Source organism: Euphorbia lathyris, chromosome 9, assembly GCF_963576675.1.
Source record: "Euphorbia lathyris chromosome 9, ddEupLath1.1, whole genome shotgun sequence".
NCBI lineage: Eukaryota > Viridiplantae > Streptophyta > Magnoliopsida > Malpighiales > Euphorbiaceae > Euphorbia > Euphorbia lathyris.
In genome coordinates this window covers 48,982,981-48,990,054 of record NC_088918.1, presented here as the reverse complement: position 1 = coordinate 48,990,054, position 7,074 = coordinate 48,982,981, and the positions used below count along the sequence as shown (strand labels likewise).

The following is a 7,074-nucleotide window of genomic DNA, read 5'->3' as shown; positions in this document are numbered from 1 at the left end:
TATACCAGAAGTTGTGTTTGCACTACAAAAAGTTAAGGATAATGTTCATTTTAGTTTAGGTGGAAAGAAAAAACAATCAACTATAGATGCATTTTTTTTAGAAGAAATGACTTCTAGTTGATTGATTGAAAGGTTTTGGTCTATATATATATATATATATATTGTATGTAATTCAATAATTATTAATTTATATTTTCATTGGGGCTTTAAGGATTTAAATATTTTTATTACTTAATGCATTTAGCGAGGTTTAGATGTGTCTATAAGACAAGCTTTTTGGGATGACTTAAAGGAAGTGGTGCAACAGGTTCCTAGGGATGAAAAAATGGTACTAGGGGGTGATCTCAATGGACACGTGGGTTCTGGGCGAGATGGGTTTGAGAGTGTTCATGGAGGGTATGGTTTTGGAGATAAGAATGAAGCAGGAAATGATATTTTGGAATTCGCATCAGCCTATGACTTGAGTATCATGAACACATGGTTTATGAAGAGAACATCCCACTTAGTGACTTATCGGAGTGGCGGTAATGCGAGCCAAATTGACTTCTTCTTAGTAAGGAGTGCTTGGAGAAAGAGTTATATTGATTGTAAGGTGATCCCTGGTGAGAGTACGACAACCCAACATAGAGTAGTGGTGCTAGATTTTCGAAGTAGGAAATGTATAAGAAAACAAACACCTCAAGTAGAGACTAAGATTAAGTGGTGGAAATTGCAAGGGGAGAATCAACAAAAATTTGTGGATGAGATGACCAAAAAAGATATTTGGACTTGCAATATGGATTCAGATATAGATTCGATATGGAATAAGATGGAGCATAGTATAAGGGAAGTAGCGAAGGAAGTTCTAGGGGAATCTAAAGGTAGCATGCCACCGGGTAAGGACACATCTTGGTGGACAGAAGAAGTACGACAAGTAGTAAAGAGTAAGAGAGAATCCTATAAACTATTGGGGAAATGTAGGAGTGACGAGAACTACGAAAAATACAAAGAGGCTAAAAGGGAAGTAAAGAAGGTCATACGAGATGCTAGAGCAAAGGTGAATCAAGATCTGTATACAAGATTGGATACGAAAGAAGGGGAAAGAGACATATATAGAATTGCTCGGATGAGAGATAGGAAGACGCGAGATCTCAGAAAAGTTAAATGTGTGAAGGATGTGGACCAGAAAGTCCTAGTTGGAGATAAGGATATCAAGGAACGATGGAGGTCCTATTTTGATGACTTATTTAATGGAGATTGCCAACAAGATGTTGGAGATATAAGTATCCATCACGATATGATAAATCATGAATGCCTGCGGAGAATTCAAAAGGGTGAAGTCAAAATGGAATTAAGTAAGATGAAGTTGAAGAAAGCAGTAGGACCTGATGGCATCCCTATTGAGATTTGGAGATGTTTGGGAGAAAGAGGAATCGAATGGTTGACGACGTTCTTCAACAAAATTTGGAGAAACAATAAGATGCCATCAGAATGGAGGAAAAGTACCTTAATCCCTTTGTATAAGAACAAAGGCGATGTCCAAGATTGTACCAACTATCGGGGAATCAAATTAATGAGTCACACTATGAAACTTTGGGAGCGAGTGATTGAACAAAGGCTAAGGAGGACGGTGAAGATCTCGGAAAACCAGTTTGGCTTTATGCCGGGAAGATCAACTATGGAAGCCATCCATCTAATGAGACAATTAATGGAGCACTATCGAAATAAGAAGAAAGACTTGCATATGGTTTTCATTGACTTGGAGAAAGCATATGATAAGGTACCAAGGGAAGTACTTTGGTGGGCCTTGATAAGGAAAGGCATTTCGCGGAAATATATTGACATCATAAAGGACATGTATGAGGGAGTATGCACGAGTGTACGTACTAGTGTTGGGAAGACTGAAGAGTTTCCTATTACGATTGGAGTGCATCAAGGTTCCGCACTAAGCCCATTTCTTTTTGCCATCGTTATGGATGAACTAACAAGTTCACTTCAAGATGGTATACCATGGTGCATGCTGTTTGCAGATGATATTGTGTTGGTTGATGAGACGAAAGAAGGAGTGGAGATGAAGTTGGAACTATGGAGGCAAACTCTAGAATCTAGAGGCTTTAAGTTGAGTCGAAGTAAGACAGAATATTTGGAGTGTAAGTTTAGCGGCCGTAGGAGTAGGGAGGCAGGGACAATCACCCTGGATGGGAGAGTTGTTCAGGCCTCGGATTGCTTCCGGTATTTAGGATCTATTATCCAAACGGATGGAGAAGTAGATGGAGATGTTGCTCATAGGATTAAAGCTGGTTGGTCGAAGTGGAAGAGTGCTACAGGTTTCCTTTGTGATCCCGTCATGCCTAATAGATTGAAGGGAAAATTCTACCGGACGGCAATTAGACCAGCATTGTTATATGGTACGGAGTGTTGGACAGTGAAACACTGCCACATCCATAAGATGTCGGTGGCGGAGATGCGTATGTTGAGATGGATGTGTGGTCACACGAGAAAGGACCGGGTGCGTAATGAAATAATTAGGACAAAAGTAGGGGTCACATCTATTGAGAATAAAATGAGAGAAAACCGACTAAGGTGGTTTGGCCATGTGAGACGTAGAGCGCTTGATGCGCCGGTTAGGAGAACCGAAGAGTGGCAAATGGATGTAGTGGTGAGGGGTAGGGGAAGACCTAAGCAAACTTGGAGGAGGGTGATCGAGAGTGATATGAGTTTATTGGGAATTGAGGAAAATATGGTAGTGGATAGGACGGAGTGGAGGGAGCGAATCTGTGTCGCTGACACGACTTGATTTTCACGGTTTTATATGATGGTTCATGTTAGCCGACCCCGAATCATTTCGGGACTAAGGCTTTGTTGTTGTTGTTGTTGTTGTAATGCATTTAGCGAGGTTATTACTTTAGTCCATTGGTCCAAGTCGGGACCGAAAGAATTTATTATACAAACGAGGTTATTACTTTATCGAACATTCATTTATCGAGGTTTAACTGTACATTGAACTGTTCATTTACAGATTATGTAACGGAACTGCTAGTGAGGGGTTCAATATATGAAAATTAAAGTTTAAAGACCTAATTTGAAAAAATAAATGATGAATTAATTATATGTTTAGCCCTAATTTAATTATTGTGCAATATCAAAACTTATGATTCTTTTGTTATGTTTTAGAAGGATTTATATGAATATATTGCTGTGCATTTATTTGAATATCTAATTTCTTTTCTTAATTTTGCCACCTACTTTCACATTTTCTTTACATATATAGAATAAAGATCCTTAATAAGCAATTTTCTGAATTTCTGTTGAATGCAATGTAAAATTATAATTTTTATTTAAAGAAAAATAATTAGTTTCTCTTACTTGAGAATATTCTACAAAGCCATGTAAATAGAATTTTTTTTTTTTATTGTTTTGGTAAATTATAGTTGTTCACAAAATTTTATTCTAATTAATAAAATATTTATTATATGTCAAAAAATTATATATATATGTATACAGTAATAAAGCTATATATAAATAAATAGAATTTGTAGCTAAATAATTCAATTAGCTATAATATTTTTTTATTACAGCCAAACAATTGTAGCTTATACATTACATGCTATGAAATAGATTTGTTGAAGTAAAAACTAGTAAATAGCTATAAAGGTGTTACAAGTGTAGCTATTTGTATATATTAGCTATAATGATTTCTAATTATTAATATTGTTACAACTAAGTCAAATTTGCAGTTGAGTAATTACTTAGCTATAATATTTTTATTATAATTGAAAGGTTGTAGCTAATGTATTATGTACTGTTAGAAAATATATTTATGGAAGCAAAAATTAGTTAATGCTATAAAAGTTGTATATTTCGAGCACATTAGCTACAAAAATAAATTTCATATTTAAGCTTTGTAGCTATAGATAAGGAGTGAAAAAAAAAAAGAAAAAAAAAGATATCAATGAAATGAAAGGGGGTTGACTTGCAAAACACATTAATTTGACATATAATGTAGGCTGTAAAAAGAAGAAATTATTAAGCAAAAATGTAAAATGACGAAGTCAAGAGATTTAAAGCATATAAAGAAAATTCAAACATGTCCTTTTCCATCTTTTATAATATAATATATGATGATGAACTAGTCTGTCTAGTTTAATTTCCCATGGCTTGTTTAATTTTGTTGATAAGCCTTTTCCTTTTGTATTGTATTAATGCAAAGTCGGAAGAATTCATTTTCAACGGATTCCATGAAAACAAAGGTAATATTGTCCTTGATAAAGCAGCTTCTATTTTCAACTCCAATTCCAACGGGGTTGGGGTACTCTGCCTTACTAAGCCAACACCAAATGTCATCGGACATGCTTTCTTTTCTAAACCAATACAAATCTTCAACAAAACTTCAAAAAATGCTTCTTCTTTCACTACCACTTTCGTCTTCTCTATTGTCCCAAAAGGCAAAGGCGGTTTCGGCCTCGCCTTCGCCTTATCTCCCTCCCCCAACATTCCCGGTGCTCAAGCCCAACATTATCTCGGCCTTTTCAATGCTTCCACCAATGGAAAACCTTCCAACCATGTATTCGCAGTTGAATTCGATACAGTCAGTGGCTTCAACGAAACCTCTGACAGAAACGGAAATCATGTCGGGATCAACATTAATGACGTTCAGTCCCAGATTTCCACGCCAGCAAGTTACACAGTCAACAATACACTTAGACAAGAAGATGTAGATTTGCACGACGGTAAACCAATACAAACTTGGGTACAATACGACTCTCTAAATAAAATTGTTCATGTAACTATTTGTCCTATGGGATTACAGAAGCCAAACAAACCCTTGATTTCCTATCAACACGATCTAACTCCGATTCTTAAAGAGACCATGTACGTTGGATTCTCAGCTTCCACGGGGGAAAAAGAAAAGGCCAGCTCTCATTATATTCTTGGTTGGAGTTTCTCCAACACCGGAGATTCACCTCTTCTTGATATTTCAAGCCTTCCAGTTATCTCACCGGATTCTTCTTCTTCTTCTTCTTTTCCAGGCATTCTTCTTCTTCTTTTCCAGGCAAAGTTGTTGCTCTAGTTATTTCTCTATGCGTTGTGACAGTTTCATTACTTGGGATTCTTTTGTGTCTGACGTTTTATAAGCGAATCGGGCGGTTTGAGAGTCTTGAAGATTGGGAGTTGGAGTGTCCTCACCGGTTCCGGTACGGGGACTTGTATGCAGCAACCAAAGGTTTTAGAGAAAGTGAAGTAATCGGAGCTGGAGGATTTGGTAGAGTTTACAAAGGTGTATTGGGTTGTAACGGAGAGCAAGTTGCTGTGAAGAAGATAACACGTAGTAATTCAATTGAAGGTTTGAAAGAATTCGCATCCGAAATCGAAAGCTTAGGAAGATTAAGGCACAAGAATTTAGTCAATCTTCAAGGTTGGTGCAAGAAGAAAAGCGATCTGTTTCTAGTATACGACTATATACCATTGGGAAGCCTGGACAATCTTCTATTCAAAAACTCAAACGGCATCGTATTTACATGGGACAAAAGATTCAACGTAGTTAAAGGAATCGCAGCAGGGCTTTTATACCTGCACGAAGAATGGGAGCAAGTGGTGATACACAGAGATGTCAAGTCCAGCAATGTGCTAATAGACGCTGAAATGAATGCACGTTTAGGAGATTTTGGGCTTGCCAGGCTCTATGATCATGGAACTAAATCACACACTACAAATGTTGTTGGTACAATTGGGTATATTTCCCCAGAAATGGCTAGAACGGGGAAGGCTTCAACAAGCTCCGATGTGTTTGCATATGGTGTTTTACTTCTTGAGATAGGTACCGGCAGGAGACCTATAGAGTCAGAGCAGTTTATACTGGCGGATTGGGTGATGGAAAAACAAAACATGGGTAGAATTCTTGATGTTGTTGATCCAAAGTTGGAGGAGGATTCAAATTATGTTGAAAAAGAGATGGAATTGATATTGAAATTGGGGCTTGTTTGTTCGCATGAGAAACCTGAAGCAAGGCCTAGTATGAGACAAGTTATAAGGTATCTCAATGGAGATGATCAACTTCAGGATTTGGAAATTAGTAATAGTAACTCAACATTATTGAATGTTACTTTGCCTCATTTCACAACTGCTTCTTATCAATCTGCTACTTTCATGTCTACAAATTCTATAGATGCAGGTAGGTAGATAGTATACTATATATTCCTTCAATTAGCTAGCTAGGTTTATATTTTCAAATCATCAGCCTCTTTTTTGTTGTAAGTTTAAATATTTTACTAATAAAAAAAGGGTGTTTCTTCAATCAATTAGATAGATAGGTTGAGTCTTGACTAATTCAACTATTGAATTCCAAGTCTCCTTTAATATTCCAGGTCTAAGGACCCATGCATATAGTTATAATTTATTTGGAGCCTTAAAAAGGTGCAAATGGATTCATATATGGAATGGACCCATTTATAGCATGAACCTCTAACCCAATAATGCACATAATCATAAGCCAATAATGCTATCGCTAATACCAATGCTAAAATAAAAACTGAATTAATTCTTGTCTATTCCACTAAAATAATTCCAAATTAATCATCTAAGTAACAAACAGTGTTTCAGAATTTAGTTTTTTGCAATGTCAAGCATATCAAATCAATCAACTCCTCATTGCAACACTGTCTTATTACAACAATTTCAAGTAATTTTGATTTCAACACATAATTAAAAGGAGTTGAATGCTATAATCGTGTCTGCTAGAGCAAACACAAGTTTGGGATCTCAGAAATCATCACCTAAATTGCAAATCGAAGACAAGATCATGAGTACAAGAGGCTTACATATTTTAGTTGGATACTATATATACTATACTAGACTCCTCGAACAGTAACCCCACTATTTCCTTCTAAATCGTTTCATGGTGTAATTGCGATTCTTTTTCTTAACATCAACCTTCCGAATCAATATTCACCTTCTTGGTCATTGTCTACTGTCATCACCATTTTATATAGTATTTTAAGTTGTAGTTTTATATTGTTTTTGTGTCGTTTTTACACATTTCTCCCTAGTTCTAAGTATTTTCTGTCTTGACTACTTTCACGTAATTTCAGGCTTTGA

At 36.3% G+C, this 7,074-nt stretch overlaps 1 pseudogene; it reads left to right on the top strand.

Moving 5' to 3' along the window:
* Positions 1 to 4,081: 4,081 nt before the first annotated feature.
* LOC136206119 (probable L-type lectin-domain containing receptor kinase VI.1) lies at positions 4,082 to 6,274 on the top strand (annotated as a pseudogene).
* The last annotated feature ends 800 nt before the right edge of the window (positions 6,275 to 7,074 follow it).